The following is a 16226-nucleotide window of genomic DNA, read 5'->3' as shown; positions in this document are numbered from 1 at the left end:
TAACTTTTTTTCCAATTAATAATATACATTTTTTTTTCGAAGTTCTCGCTACTAAAACGCTTATCTCACGAATGTTTACAAGTTTAGTATTGATCACAGCTTATTGGAAATTGAACGTAGTTTTGAATGGTATCAACACATTTGTCCAAAACCTTGTTTTGCAGTTATTATGGTTTATTTGAAGCAAAGTCGTGGAATCATAAAAAAAGTAGAATAACTCCGAAACTGCTGAGATTCGGACCATAGTTAATTAGGACGTTTTAGTTCCATTTTGAATGCAGAATCTACTGGCAATGTTTGTGACAGGAGTAGCCTGTATAACCTATAAACGCATTTTCTAACGACTTTTGATTATTAAAATTTTTGTGTTGTCAAACGTTGTCCAGTAGTCGGTAGGTGAGGTAGAACCTCATAACCAAGTTTTCGTGTTGTTACATGTGACATGTGAGACATGGGGGCGTTGTCATGTAACAGAATCGTCCTTTTCCTATTGGCCAAAAAAGATGGCAAATTCCTAGTGCAATGCTTCATTTTGAGAGTAGAACATATTGGCATTGTTTGTTTCGTCATGATTCAAGAATCTGTAGTAAATCAGCCCAAATGAAGCCGATCAAAGTTTCTTCGTCACATTTTTTTTGATAAGAAGGGGCTTTGGAAAATGTGCTACTGCATCTCCTTTGTCCAGAAAGACCGCTGTTATCGTAGAGAACCCATTATTCATTCGTAGCGCAAACATCATTGTGATGTTTTTTTAAAATTTTGTTTAATGCATGAGAAACCCAAGTTTCGTGCTTTTTAACGTTTCCAGTTGCCTTAAAGCAATCAGCGACGGTCGATTTGCTAACTGGAAGATCTTCTGCAAATTCTCGAACTGTTGTTGTAGGATTTTCTGCGAACAAATTTCGCAGAACATCATCATCCAGGAAAGAAATCCGTCCACGAACTTCTCGTCTTCGAGCCTAAAAATTCTCTCTCAATTTTTTAAACCATGTCAGAACGGTGCTCTCAGTCACGCTGCCATCACCCTCGACTTCATTAATTATTCACCGTTCCGACTGAGTTTGAACTCAAAAAACGAGATTTTCCAAAACTCACGCGTTGACCTCTTAGTATAGGCTAAATTATTCCCAACTAACGAAACGCTATTAAGATAAACAAATATTTTTGTTTAGAAAATAATTAAAAAGTGTTGACATTCGTACAAAAGAATAATCGATCATGCATAAACATTTTAATAAAATGTGCAATTTTACTGAAGATATTTGTATTGTAAAATGATGACAAAAATATTTACTTTATTTTTTATTGTTGTTATAAAGCAATAAAAACATGCCTACTCTTCGGAAAACCAGAGACGAGGTTGCAATCAGACGACGGCCGGCCGGCCGGTTTCCCAAGGTTCCTCACACGCCACTATAGAGATGGCCTGACATAAATTTCAGTCCCGTTTTGTGTTTTGTGTTCGTGTTTGAGTTAAAAAAACAAACAAAAAATTCAAAATTTAAAATAATAATACACACAACTAAACATATCCGTGTCCGTTGATAATTTTTCCATTTTACTCACACTTTTTTATTTATTTACTTATTCAACGTATTGTTTTCGATCGGCTACACGTACGAGGTAAGGTTGACATTTTACATATATCATATGATCAAGGTTTATTCTTAGACCAACATGTGTTAGATGTTTATTTACATTTTACTACGCTCAATAAAATAAAAACTACCAATCTTACCGTTTAAAGACTACTCAATGTTATTTTATGTTTAATAGTAGCGTTCTTCCGTTGACCAATGATGAATAATTTAACAGCATCTACTGTAAGTTTCTCTCCTGCTAAGTTGTAAAAGACCTTTTCCGTGCCGGGAATAGAAACTACTTGGGCTTTGATCGGCTTTGACAAAAGCCCGTAAGAACTCAATTCGATGTTTTTAACAACTCTTTTGGTCGAAATCTACAATCGGTTAAAATGAACGAAAATATTTGGTCAGTTTATAATGTCTTCTAGCGTCGAGACTGTAGAGCTATTTTGTAGCGTGTTAAAAAATTTATGTACATGGACCTTGTACTGTAGTGTTTTGCATTGTATAATCGTTGGGCTCAAATTGTTTTAAGAAGAGAGACTAACAATTGGTTTTTATATTGTTCTTTCCCACTTTCATAATCTAACAATTTTCCATATTGGCCTATCCTCATAAAAATTAATTTGGCACAATCTCATTATTGAATTATAAGGCTGTAATAGCAATACAATTTTTTGTGCTCTTTAAAGTGCTCTTCTTGTTTATTGCCTTGTAACAATGTTTTCCAATAGTGTTCCGCGAATTGTTACTTTTCATCGATTGCTGTATATATTGTAGTGAATGAAAAGTTGTACTACAGTTCTATTAATTGATATAACAAAACAAAACATAAAAAAAATCAGTCTTGGCTTATTATTGTACTAATAATTTGATATTGCACCGGTGCGTCTGAGAAACTCCAGTACTTATGAAAAATATAATAAATGTATTTATATTTTATATTTATTGTAAAGCTTCGAACCGGAGTAATTTGATCTTGTAACTTTAGTTATTCTGCGCAGACATTGATTAAACTTTCATTGGTTATTTAATCATTGAAAGCGATCACTGTCACTCTTTATCCATGCTGTTTGAACTTACACACACGCTTCGATTCGAAATACGTGTCAGAACTGTGAATCTTGTAAAACTAAATAATATTGCGTTATCTTTTAGCAACTAGTTAAATTTTTGTTAAGTGAATATCTTTTAAATTTTTAAACTGAGTTTAAAACCTGTATGAGATATGTCACGTTGTTCGAGTAGAACTTGTATGTCATTGCGTCTGTCGATTGTCGCTAGGGGCGTTTAAGGTAGAAGGCATGGTCATGGTTTACATTGGTCGGTCGTGATGGCGGTTATTTCCGCTATTTCCTTACGAACATTTGCGTTTTTTGTTATGTAGTGTTTTTACTTTTCTTTGAATGTGAGTTTACTTGTACATTTATAAGTTTACCGTTTTTAAGTATTATTTGTTTATATATTTCTACTTTCTACATTACGTCGTTTTTCTCTTTTCTTTGTTGTGAATTAAAGCCATGCTTGTTTTTATTGCGTTTGGTTGATTTGATTTCCCGTGGTTGTTTCTGAAGGATCTGAGATGTGTGCATTCATCGATTAATTTCCTTCCAGGTTGTCCAACATAATATGTATGCGCATTGACGTGCGTTGATATAAAAACCGTTATCGTCTAGCGCGTCAGTTGTTTTCATGTTTCTTTTTAGTAGTTTACTTGTGTGATTGTTATCCTTGGTATTCTTTTTCTGTTTCGACCGAGTTTGTTGAACTAGTTTGTTAGTCTGCAGGTTTCTTTTCCTCTGTATGTAAATATTGCCCATTTAGTTTTGTTCTGTGTTTCGTTTTTGCTTTGTTTTTTAGTAGTTTCCTGTTTTGTATCCGTTTTTTTTTTACTATTTTTGATCAGCCCCTGCATACAAACCATCAATGTTTGTAGCTGATATCCTACAATCAAATTAAAAAAAAAAATTAAAAAAAACATTCTGCGAAACTTACCACATTCAAACGATAATCCACAACGGAAACAACCAACATTACGACTGACCAATGAACACGATTACTACCGCAAACGCCCCTGGCGACAACCGACGGATCCAAGGACATATAAGCTCTACTTTGACAAGTGACAGGCAGTTCCTCACTGAAGATGGTGCCATGCAGTAACGAGATTGAGTAGTTCAACAAACCCGCGAGTGGTAACGGTCCAATAAGTGGCCCGATGCAGGTTCAACATGAGTTCACCGGCCATCACCCACCATAAATTACAAGAAGCTATGATTTGTCAGTTTTAATCGAAAAAGTTTATAAGCCCAATTTAGTACACTCATATAAGAAATAGTGTACCGTAAGCATTGTTTTAGGTAGACGCAGTAAGGCTACAAAACACGTAAAATGTCTTGATTTTCAGTTTGTACAGTACATCTATCAGATTATTCTCTATATTAAAAAAATCCTAATGCTCTAAATTCATTTATGTATTTACATTTTATTATTGCTTTACAACTTTCCATATTAGAAAGAGAACATTCAGGATGATGCTGTTGAATGATAATTTTGGCGGGAAGGAATGGGTGAAAGAACATACCACGGGCGACGGTGAGAATAGAAACTTTTTGTTTTAAGTTAAGAAATATTTTTTCTTTACATTGGTTTTAAATCTTAAAATATATTGTATTAACTATGAGCATTTAATCTACGAGTCTACACGCTAACCACTTGGCTCCTCGCAAATTCATATTGGTTCTGTAGTGGTAGAATATTATTATTATTATTATATTAATATTTTTTTCATTAATTTTTGTTGTCGCATTTTTAGACATGTTTCCACTTAAAATGAGTTGCCAACCAGAGATACAACATAAATGTTTTAATATGAATATTTAAACCAAAGTAAAATTAATATCTAATAAACAAACTTGATTAAATATATTTTAATAAAAATATTAACTATATGGTTATGGTTGTTAAATAAAAAACATAAATTACTACAAAATCATTTGTAAAAATATCAGGTTGAGAAGCAATTTTTAAAAACTGACTTTTTTGTTACTTTCATTTAATTCTTTTAAATTCATGGAAAATGTAAGGATTTATCTTAATATTATACCACGACTTTAAATGCCATCATATCATATTAAATATTACTCAATTAATTAAGGCTTTTAGTTGAGCTAAAAGAGTCAATGTCACGAGCGGGATTCGAACCCACGACCTTCGGCTAGATACGCCGCTGCTCGACCACTTGAGCTATCGTGACCTCGATCCACTGGGTCACTAATTTCCCATCTCAACCCCACCTTTGAATTTTCCTTCCTTTTTGCCATTTTTCACTGACTTTTTTATCTCATCTAAAAACCTTAATTGAATGAAAGATATTAATTGGTCAAGCGGAACACGAAAACTGGTGAATTTAATAAGTTAAATGAGGTATACCTTCACTAAAGCTCTCCGTGGCCATTTCATTTGTCGCGCGAATCAAATAGATTATACGACATTTGAAAAATGGCAAAAAGGAGGGAAAATTCAAAAGGTGCGGTTGAGATGTGAAGTTAGTGTCCAAGTGGATCGAAGTTACGTTAGCTCAAGGGGAAGAGTAGCGGCGTATCTACCTGAAGGTCGTGGGTTCGAATCCCGTTCGTGACACTGACTTTTTTATCTCAACTAAAAACCTTAACTAATTGTAATGTATTAATTGGTCAAGCGGACCACGAAAACTAGGGAATTAAATATTACTAAGGAATGTGATCGTATCTGATAATATAATTTTTTTTCCTTCTAAATGTTGTAGTTCATGAAGGTAAATCTATTTGTTTCACTTTTTTGTATTTTCCACCATGGGCGAGTACATTTTTCATCGCGTTTCATCCGGTTGTTTCTTAATTACACCGGCCTCTAACGAACACTAACGAATGTGCCGAGCCGGTTAATTTTCACCCGGGTTTTTCAGCCCGAATTGTAAATATTCTAATAACCGACATGAAATCGATATTACGTCCCTTGTTCACCACGTTTGTTCATAAATGTGAAACATGTACGCCTCCAACTATTTGATGCCGTTCTGTCTACCACCTTTTCGGCGTGGAAAATTAATTAAAAAATAAGGTCAGACGTTACCATCAAGTTCAATAAACCACTGATTTTACAGTGTATATACAACGTACGTCAATATCATTTAGCTCTTTTATATAAAATTGTATTAAAAAAAATATATATATATATATATATTTATTTATTTATATTAGCTGTTTATTTGTAAGAGCATTATTATTTGTATTGTGGGTTATTGAATATAATATACTGCAGCATGAAATTTAATATTTTACCAAAACGTTTTCGACCTCATGCCATGAGTTCTCTTGAGTGTTAATTTACAATAAGTACACGAGACACTATTAAATTGGTTAGAAAAAGTATACATAAATATCTATAATAATAATGAAAATTTGCAAAAAAAACAAAAAAAACATAGTATTATCCCAGGAGGATGGCCAGTCCATGTATTATTGTAAGTGTAAGTGGGTTGTTGGGTAAAGGCTGAAATGACCTGGCAGTTGACTTCCCCTGAAGTCTACCTTCGGTCAGGTCGCACCCCGGACTATCAAAACCGGGGTGGGTGATTCTCTCAATACCTGCTTTTGTGTATTTTACATCAAATTACCGGCACGCAGCGATAAGCTATGCGTTTGATTCTATACACGTATGCATATATGTACAAACGTGTTTAGAATTGAGATTATATAAATCAATAATTAGTAAATCACTTATATAATGAGTGTTTGTAAGATATTTTATCCAACATGTTGTTTAAGTAACTTATACATTAATGTATGTTGAACTGCGATGAAATTACAAAAACTATTAAATCAAAGAAATGGAAAGGAGAGGAAAATAATAAAAAACTAATGTTTTCGCACTTTGAAAGTAATTTACAATAATAATTGACATTTATATATTAAGATTCAGATGTACAATAAAACAAAATATCTCAAAATCTAGAACTTTTTAAGACAGAAAACGTATTTTCATACATTATTTATGGTCAAAGGCTTTTCTGCTTATGTACGATATTACATTATAAGTACTTCCACTTTGATTATCCTATTATAACTAATTTTCGGTACTTCGTAATCTTGAAAAGCCAACCTTAGTATTTTCACGTGTTTATGGTTTTATGCAGATTCTAGAAAATGGATAACTTCAAAAACTCGGTTAACGTGATAACACATCAAAAATATACAGTCAAGACATTTAGTCCCTCATGAAGTTTAATATTCCAAATTTGATAGTTTTTTTTCCAGGAAACAATGTAAATGGCGAGAAGTTTGAGTCCTGCAATTTCGATGAGAACGTTGCATTTAGTAATGTGTTGTGATTAGTGACAGTTAGTCGATGAATATTCGGAAATCGTGAGATGCGGTCTGCCGTGATGTAGGTTTTAGAAAAACAGTTTCTTTTTCTTGCCAACGTTTCGATCTTTATTGAGATCATCTTCAAGGCCTGGGATTTACAAATATTGTTTAAATTTAACAAATACATGTAGGCTGTGGAAAAAAGTAAATTTATACAATGCAAAATATATTTTTTATATTAAAAGTATGTAGTGAATAAAAATACTTTGATTGAGTAAAAAAAATATATTTTGCATTGAATAAATTTAATTTTTTCTGCATGTAAATGTAAACAATGTTTGTAAATCCCAGGCCCTGAAGATGATCTCAATAAAGATCGAAAGTTTGGCACGATAAAGAAAATGTTTTTCTGAAACCTACATCACACCAGACCGCATCTCATGATTTCTGAATAATAATTGCATTTAGTGGAATTTGAAGACATAAATATTTTGTTTTAACTTTTTCCACATGACAAGGGTCAAGACTGCTTGCCTTACTAAAACACACACACACTCACACACGCAGGCACGCATCATTCAAAAGTTCATTCAAAGTTTAAAGGGCTATAAAATTAAAGTAAGTTAATACTGCGATAATAAAATAAACCTGCGTTTTTTTATTTGCTTGAAATAGACAACATGGTTGAAAAAGGAAAGCAAAAAATAAGCAGATTGACTCAACTGCCATATACATAACAAGGACGTCATGCCCTATTTCATCTATTCTGTGTAATAACTTACAGGCAATTTGAAAATTACGTGGATTCGATGTTTAGCCCTCACACTAAAGGCTCCGTTACAAATTTAAATTATGGTTGAAGAATCAAAACCGGAGGAAAATATGACCTATATCCTCAGCGATGAAACTTGATAGTGTGAAACTTGTAAACTATAGTTGATCTTAATCTTATGCATTTTACTGCATATTGCATATTCTAATAGTTAGTTGGCCGAGTGCCTAAATGTATTTGACAAGACAAATCAGCGAGAATTGTTAAATCTGGATGGCCGGACGATAATTAAGCTGTTGGTGGATTTCAACATAATTACCATTAAATTCACTAATTTCGTGGTCCGCATGACCAATTAATATATTATAATTAATTAAGGCTTTTAGTTGAGATAATAAAGTCAGTGGCACGAGCGGGATTCGAACCCACGATCTTCGGCTTGATACGCCGCTGCTCTACCACTTGAGCTATCGTGACCTCGATCTACTCGGACACCAACCTCCCATCTCAACCGCACCTTTTGAAGTTTCCCTCCTTTTTGCCATTTTTTTTGCCATTGAGATGGGAGGTTGGTGTCCGAGTGGATCGAGGTCACGATAGCTCAAGTGGTAGAGCAGCGGCGTATCAAGCCGAAGATCGTGGGTTCGAATCCCGCTCGTGCCAGTGACTTTTTTTATCTCAACTAAAAACCTTAATTAATTATAATAATTACCATTATACTATAAAAATACAAAGTTTGATTATAAGCGGATCGAATGATAACCCCATAACATTTTACCAACGTATGTTTAATTGGTAATTATTACCATTTGGCAATAATAATGGGGGAAATGTAAGATATATTACGTTTAAAAAATTAGGTGTGATTCCATTTATGTTTTTAATTTCAGAATGTGGGTGAAGATTGAGGACAGACGGAGATGGATTAAGTGGTTCAGATTGATCTCCTGGCTCATTACCGTTGAGTTTAAGTAAACAATGGCAAGTGAAATCAATTTTTTAACTATTTCTATAATAACGCAAGACATCAAATATATGATGGTATTTTTTTAAAAATTATAAATTACAACTCCATTTTGGTATAAAGTAACGGTGTGGTTACAAATAAATCGATCAACCAGAATGGAGAAACTACCCACTGGTAGTACTGCTAAGTGATCTTTAATGATGTTAGTTAAAATTAAATTATGTGAATGACATAAACAATTGTGTTGTATATAATTTATGGGAAAACAATTTTGGGAAAAGCTTAGGAAATAAAAACTAATTTCACAATTTAGAAATAATAATAGTTAAGAAGAATTTTTTTTCGACTTAAATAATTTTAAATGCTAATTGAGATTTATTGTTTACCAAGTACTGATTAAAATTTGCCATTTTTAATATGTTAATTTAAAAAGCAAGCAGAATAAATTATATTCAAACTTTTGTTTTTGTTTACTTGACACACACAGAAATATGCAGTGCGAGGATAGCAATATGCACAGTTTAAACAATTACAACCTGTATTGCCATGTCTTTTAGCAATCCCATTATTTTAATCGTATTAACCTATTATTTACACATTGGATCGTGTTTACCAGGTCAATTTATCAGATTGCGAACGCACGTGTTAATCTCGGCCACACTGGTCAAAATAAAAAGAAATAAAAATTCCCCTAGGCAGCACTAAAAATTTTATTATCTGAATCATTCCTGTCACATTTTTCCCCTTATTGGGCTGAGGGCTTTACGGTCCACTCCGGCCCCATTATATTCGATAAAATTTATGGCCCCTCTAAGGAAATCCTATTAAACGGAGGTATTAACTAAACCGCTTTGTTTATCGAGCTTACCACTAAAAGGAAAGTTTGTCGCCAGTTTCGTGCTATATATAAAACTGCAGTCATAAATAAGATGCTGATAATTTTTATCAATAAGTTTTTAAAACGAATTTTTTTTCAGAATGGTAAAAATTAAAATACTGGAAAAAAATCGGCCCAAAATATTAGTATAAAGTAAAATTATTCCAAAGAACATTGTGGATATTTTAGTACAGCTAATTTAAATGTACAATGTAGTTGAAATCTTTCATTTCATACAAATCCAGCTTAGGTATGTTAATGTATTAAAACTGAAAAAACACGGTTATTTTTAATAACATTAGACTTACATATTAGCCAAAGTACACATATGTTGAGGTTTTATAACAAATAGTTTGTTTTTTTTTGGGGGGGGGAGTGTAGCTTAAAAAAAAGGCCAGCGGCGAAATGAACCCACGACCGCGCAGTCTACGAGCCGACAGTTTATCACACTCACAATTGCCTACAGCACTCTCCTAACTGTAAAATAAAATAATTATTGAAATTTTTTCGTATAAAAATAACCTAGAGTCTCTTTAAACCTATATAAAACTATTAATGAGAGAGTGATTGAATATATCAGTAAAAAGGAGCTATCAGTAGCTCATTGAAACATCATTTTCTTAAAGTGTGTAATTAGTGACCATTAATTAATGATTATTAAAGATGGTGAGATGCGGTCGGGTATAATGTAGGTTAGAAAAACATTTTCTTTAGGGTGCCAACGATCTTTTTTTATTTTATTTTTTTAAATTTATTTTTTAATTTTTTTTTACGAGGGTTCGCAACAGCAGAGGTCATACCAACCCTCGGGGTGCCGGTATTTTTGAAAAAAAGCCCATTTGTAAGTATGTCGTGTTCGAATGCAGGAACGCTGGATTCGAACCAGGGACCTTTACCTTACAGTGATGAGTGCCGTGTCAACGCTAAACCGTTGCTGCCACCGACGCCCCCTTGGATCTTTATTGAGATCATCTTCAGGGCTATGGATTCATAAATATTGTGTAAATTATACAAATATGTATAAGATATTAATATGTATGAATACGACAATGTACATAATATCGAAATTTTAGGTTTAATCGAAGTATTTGTACTCACTCAAACTGTGTTTTTTATGGGTTATCGTATCACTGTTATGTGTCTTAAAATCTCACTAGGTCACACAACAATGACATGGCAACACAGAAAACACAAACTTTGAGTGAGTACAAATACTTTGATCAAACCTAAAAATTTTATATTGTGTACATCAGGGGTGCTCAAACTTGAACTGCTGGCGATCTACCTCAATATTTTTAGACTACTTACGATCGACTCTGAGAGGCTGCAAGTGTGTGTGATGCAGGGTTGTCGTACATACACGAACTGTAAAGAAAAGTATGTACATTCCATGATATCATGTTTTAGTTTATCTGCGATGTCCTGACTCATAACTTCAATACGCCTTGTGACAGTCGGACGAGATAACTGAAGTTCTCTAATAGCAGACATGATTTCTGTTTTATTTTTAAAATCTCCAAATAAAGTCTCACCCGCTTCAATAAATGCTTCCTTCACCACCGATCCATCTTCGAATGGTTTCTTGTGTTTCGCCAATATATGAGATATTTTAAATGACGCGATCGTAGCAGCTTTTGATTGTTTGGCTGGTCTTGTGAATATGGATTGTTCTTTTTTCAAACAAGATATCAAATCACTTACTTTTCGTTTTCTTAATTCACTCTGTGGCGGAAAATCCTTTTCATAGTTTTTATGAACCGTTTTATGATGCCTCTCTAAGTTACCACGCTTAGGTATTGCAACTGACGCACGACAAATAACACAAATGCACTTATCCTTCACCATACAAAAGAAAAATTCTTCCTCCCAATCCTTATTAAAATGATACGTTTTAGATTTCACTGCACTCATTTTCCACTATTTAATAATAAACTTTGTATCGACGTAGTATCGCCATCAAGTTACAATTCAGAATGACTCCAATTCCTGCAGGCACAACATTTATATCGGCGTGAACGAAAGTCTCGAATGTTCCCGTCCAACGCGCCGCCCGAAACTAGACTGTACTGTCTCTCGTTGTTTCTAGACTAGACTGTACTGTCTACTAGTCTAGAAACAACGCGGCTTTTCTTTGACAAGTGCCGCGCGTTCCTTTGATAAAGCCACCTTTTGCCGCAAGCAGTGTTATTTTATTACGTAATACATTTTTGTAGTTTAGTTACCTACCTACTTATTAAAAAATTTTTTCTTCTCGAGATCTACTCAAAAAGCACTCGCGATCGACCGTTTGAGCACCCCTGGTGTACATCATCATTTTCTTAAAGATGGTTCTGAATTGCATGATCAAACATAACGTTACATAAGCTTAATAGTCCTCCCTCGCAGGATTTAAGTAGATGAAAACAAAGGAGAATGTTTCCTTGCAATAAAACCATTTTGCTAGATAGAGCTCATTATCAAAGAACACATACAAATAAAAATTTAAAAAAAAAATAAGGCAAGGCAAGAGCGATGAAAGAAGTAAGTCTTTTTGGGACACGAGCAATCCAAAAAACCTCTTACCAAGATGTGAAAGGAAATGACTTAATAATATATCGAAGGGAACGAAAACAAGCACAAAGTCTTAACAGGTTTTCATAGCGGAGAACTAAAAACCAATGGGCAGTTTATTGGTTATTATGTACACTATATGTGTCACATTAAGTTAAAATCAATAGAGTCGAGGAAAATATATTTCGAATTGCTCATGAGAAAGTCCCATGACGTCTCGTTCAAATGGTGATCTCTGTTTCTCAAATAACGAACATTTGTTAACTCCCAATGTTCCCACCATCCCATGTTTGTTCAGCTGGTTGGACATGTAGGGTCGTCTATAATGTGGAATCGATAGAGTTAAGCTCGTAAGTTGTACGTACTTGAGTGGCTTTGTAATTTAGCTTGAACTCACATTTCATTCGATTTGCTACCACAGGAAAGAACATTATGGTGTGCTTACCTTTAGTTTCTGCAGCCCATTCGTTTTCCCATAGTTTCAAGCTATCATCTCTTGTCTTAGCTTGTAGGTAATTAAAGGGTAGTTGGTGGCACGTTGTTTCTTCTGAACTGAAAGCCGCTTCTTTAATTAAGGCATCAGCTTCTTTATCACCGGTGTGTCTATAAAGAACTTTTCTCCGTTTTATCTATATATACATATAGACTGAGGCTATTAGCTTGATTTATTTTTTTCAACCGTCGGTAAATGGTTTCGTTGGTATTGGATTAAAAAAAAAAAGAAAAAGAAAGGAAATTGACTGTCTGTGCAAACTGTGACTGTTCTTCTGCCCAATTTTTGGTTATTGTCTTCTGTCCAGGTTAAGGCTTTCGACATAGCCAGCAGTTCAGGCTGGTTCTTTGAACACCAGTTTTCCAACGTGTTCTTTTCCTCATGAATTTTCATTAAGCCTTCGTAGGAACAAATGCACAACCAACATGGCCGTTTATTTTACTGCCATCTGAAAATATGAATATCATCTTCGGAGATTACATAATTTTGTTAACATTATCTGTAAATATTGCAACATGCGGCCATTATTTAGTATAAAAGTCCATTAGCAAGTCTACTTCAGTTGCGTGGTTGATGGTTTTACTATTTTAATTTAGTCTACTTCTTCTTGTTGTATATGCCGACGGACAGAAAGCTCGATAGTATGCTTGAGACTTCGAATGAAATTGTCCTTAAACCCTTTATTTACCTCAGTGCCATTTTACGTTAGACAGTGTGTGAAAATAAGGCGAGAAAACTCAATAAGCTTTATGTCATATTGTGTCAAAACTTCTCCGCAGGCAAACGTGTTTTGACTCCTACAAAGAACTGTGGAAGGAATACAAAGATTACAATGTCAAATAATGAAATTATTTTCCCAGTACTTCTAGAAATACTAGTAGTTAATGGAAGATAAAGCAGTCTGAAAGGGGCGTTTTAGCAACCCTCTAAAATTACCATTAATACACTTCAAATTCAAACTTCTTCTATTCACGGTAATTGAAATTCGTACATCATAAATGATGTTTTATCTAATTCTTCTGTATTTTTTCGCAAAGAACAAATTTTAAGAGAAATATCACTGATATTGGCAAGGAACAAGGAATAAGGAAGAGGGTAAACGGACGGAAGCTAATCAGGAAATGGTCTTGTTCACCGGGAGGCGGCTAAAGTGGCTAAAACGAGGGTGCTAGACTAAGGGGGAGCAGATAATCAACACTTGGCCAAACTCTGATGTCATAGAAAACTTTGGCCCCTTTTTTTATTGGTATACTCTTGAGGACGGCTCAAGTTTCTCTGGGAAAGACAGTGCCGGAATCGTAACGAGATTCACCCATTGTCCACCAGTCCCGTCGGGTATCTATTTTTCTTTACTCTTTTTTTTTGCACCCTCCTTCCATCAGGAAACATATATCGGATAAGTTGACTCAATCGGGAGGTGTTTTCTTTGTCGTTTTATTGGCACCTTCTGATTCTTTTTGACCTACTGAGCCTCTTTATTGTAGTTGATGGTATAAAACTTATATTGATTCTCCATATAATAATTCTCCAAATATATCACGGCGTACAATTCGTTATTTGCTCAAGATCGGCCTGTCTTGACGGTTTACATAATAGTTGAGCCGCAAAAATCGCTGAAATTATTCAGGGTTTTAGTTTCTTTCAGTGATATAATTTTAATTTATTAACTTCACTAGTTTTTGTGGTCCGCTTGACCAATGGATATCTTTCAATTAATTAAGGTTTTTAATTGAGATAAAAAAAAGTCAGTGTCACGAGCGGGATTCGAACCTACGACCTTCGGCTAGATACGCCGCTACTTTACCACTTGAGATATAGTGACTTCGATCCTCTCGGAAGCCAACTTCCCATCTCAAATTCGAATGGTGGGGTTGAGATGGGAAGTTTGTGTCCGAGAGGATTGAAGTCAGGATAGCTCAAGTGTTAGAGTAGCGGCGTATCTATCGTGGTGGAAGGTCGTGGGTTCGAATCCCGCTCCTAACACTAATTTTTTTGTCTCAACTAAAAACTTTAATTAATTGAAAGTTTTTAATTTATCTTTTATCTTATATCGATAATTCTTAGGGTCGAGTATTACCATGTATTACCACGAAGTTGCCCCCACTAATTGACACGAATGGGGCCATAGCTTCCAGCAGAACTTTTACTAATGTTGCTCCCTCTGCCTTTGTGCAGCCAAAGTATATTTCTCACTTCTGTACGATAATAATTTCAGGCAGGGTCGGTGATTCCTCCCCATACCATAACTGACTGCCGCATGGCATATAAAGGAAAGCGTTCTCCGTCTGATCTGTGAAGAGAACAGCTTCGATTCTAACGTTAAAGCGAGATGCTGGTTTAGCGAATAGTCTCCTTTTCACTCGATGCCTCTCCAGTAGTAGAGAACCTGATGTGGGATATTTAAAATCTAGGTTTTCTCACGAAGCCTTCGGATGGCTCTTTTACAACTCTCCCTTACATTATGATCCATTTGGAGTTGACAACCTGCCCTGGAAGCCGTTGAATGAGGGTTTCGTTGTGCGATAAGAACAAAAAATCGATCGTCTCTAACCGTCGAAATCATGGTTGACCACTTCCTTCCAATCGATGGAGACTAGCCTTAAACCGTTGTAGACTATCGTGTGTGGTAGAGCGAGGCTCACCCTGCACTTGGGCTTTGTCCGTCGATGCCCAAGTTAACTTTCGACTTAAAACCATGCTTTTAAGAATTTTTATAAATTCGAATTTATTGATAAATCTAATTATTGATAATAATAACAACTAATAATTTGATAACTAACATTATATTCAGAAAAACATTTTTTTTATCGTGCCAACGTTTCGATCTTTATTGAGCCCTGAAGATGATCTCAATAAAGATCGAAACGTTGGCACGTTAAAAGAAATGTTTTTCTGAAACCTACATCACACCAGACCGCATCTCACGATTTCTGAATAATTCTATAAAAATAAACAACAAGTTATTAAAGTGTTAAAATAAACAAATAAATACAAAAATTCTGTTTTTGTTTTTTAATGTATTTTTTTTCTTTACACATTTATTTTTTAATCTTTCTGTGTAATTCAATATAAAAATTTGTGGAGTCTTGCCATTTCAATTCATCTTGATTTGATCTCTAAGTGTTCTCCATTTCCCCTTGCTAATAAACTCGAGTAAACTAAGAAAACTAAAATTTATCAATTATTATCCACTGTTATGTGTTAGGTCATTTGTTACCACCAATGAGGTGCATATAAATTAGTCTCTAATAAATTAGTAATATTAATTAAAAATCAGATCCTTTCTCTAAACACAGATTGGGTTGACTGTTCTCATAAGATTAAAGAAAATCGAACGGAGGATTGTTTTTCATATAAGTATTTGGAACAAAATGCTTCCTGGCCCTTAATTGTAATATATATTGTAATTCAATTAATTAAGGTTTTTAGTTGAGATAAAAAAGCCAGTGTCACGAGCAGGATTCGAACTCACGACCTTCGGTTTGATACGCCGCTACTCTACCACTTGAGCTATCGTGACTAAGATCCTCTCGGGCACTAACTTCCTATCTCAATCCCACCCTTTGAATTTCAGAATGGGAAGTTAGTGAACGAAAGGATCGAAGTCAGCATAGCGCAAGTGGCAGAGAAGCGGCG

General features: G+C 34.5%; 1 protein-coding gene across 1 annotated transcript in view; it reads left to right on the top strand.

Annotated features, from left to right (window-relative positions):
• The first annotated feature begins 1363 nt into the window (after positions 1-1363).
• The window catches only part of LOC106667682 (CUGBP Elav-like family member 1), a 661474-nt gene continuing 646611 nt past the window's right edge, over positions 1364-16226 (top strand). The window contains exons 1-2 of the mRNA XM_024230661.1: positions 1364-1623; positions 8594-8684. The gene's annotated coding sequence lies outside the window, so the exon portion shown is untranslated. The remainder of the gene's footprint in view (positions 1624-8593; positions 8685-16226) is intronic.

The sequence above is a fragment of the Cimex lectularius genome, unplaced genomic scaffold, assembly GCF_000648675.2.
Source record: "Cimex lectularius strain Harlan isolate CLEC.00 unplaced genomic scaffold, Clec_2.1 scaffold70, whole genome shotgun sequence".
Classification (NCBI taxonomy): Eukaryota; Metazoa; Arthropoda; class Insecta; order Hemiptera; family Cimicidae; genus Cimex; species Cimex lectularius.
This window is presented reverse-complemented; position numbering and strand designations above follow the sequence as displayed.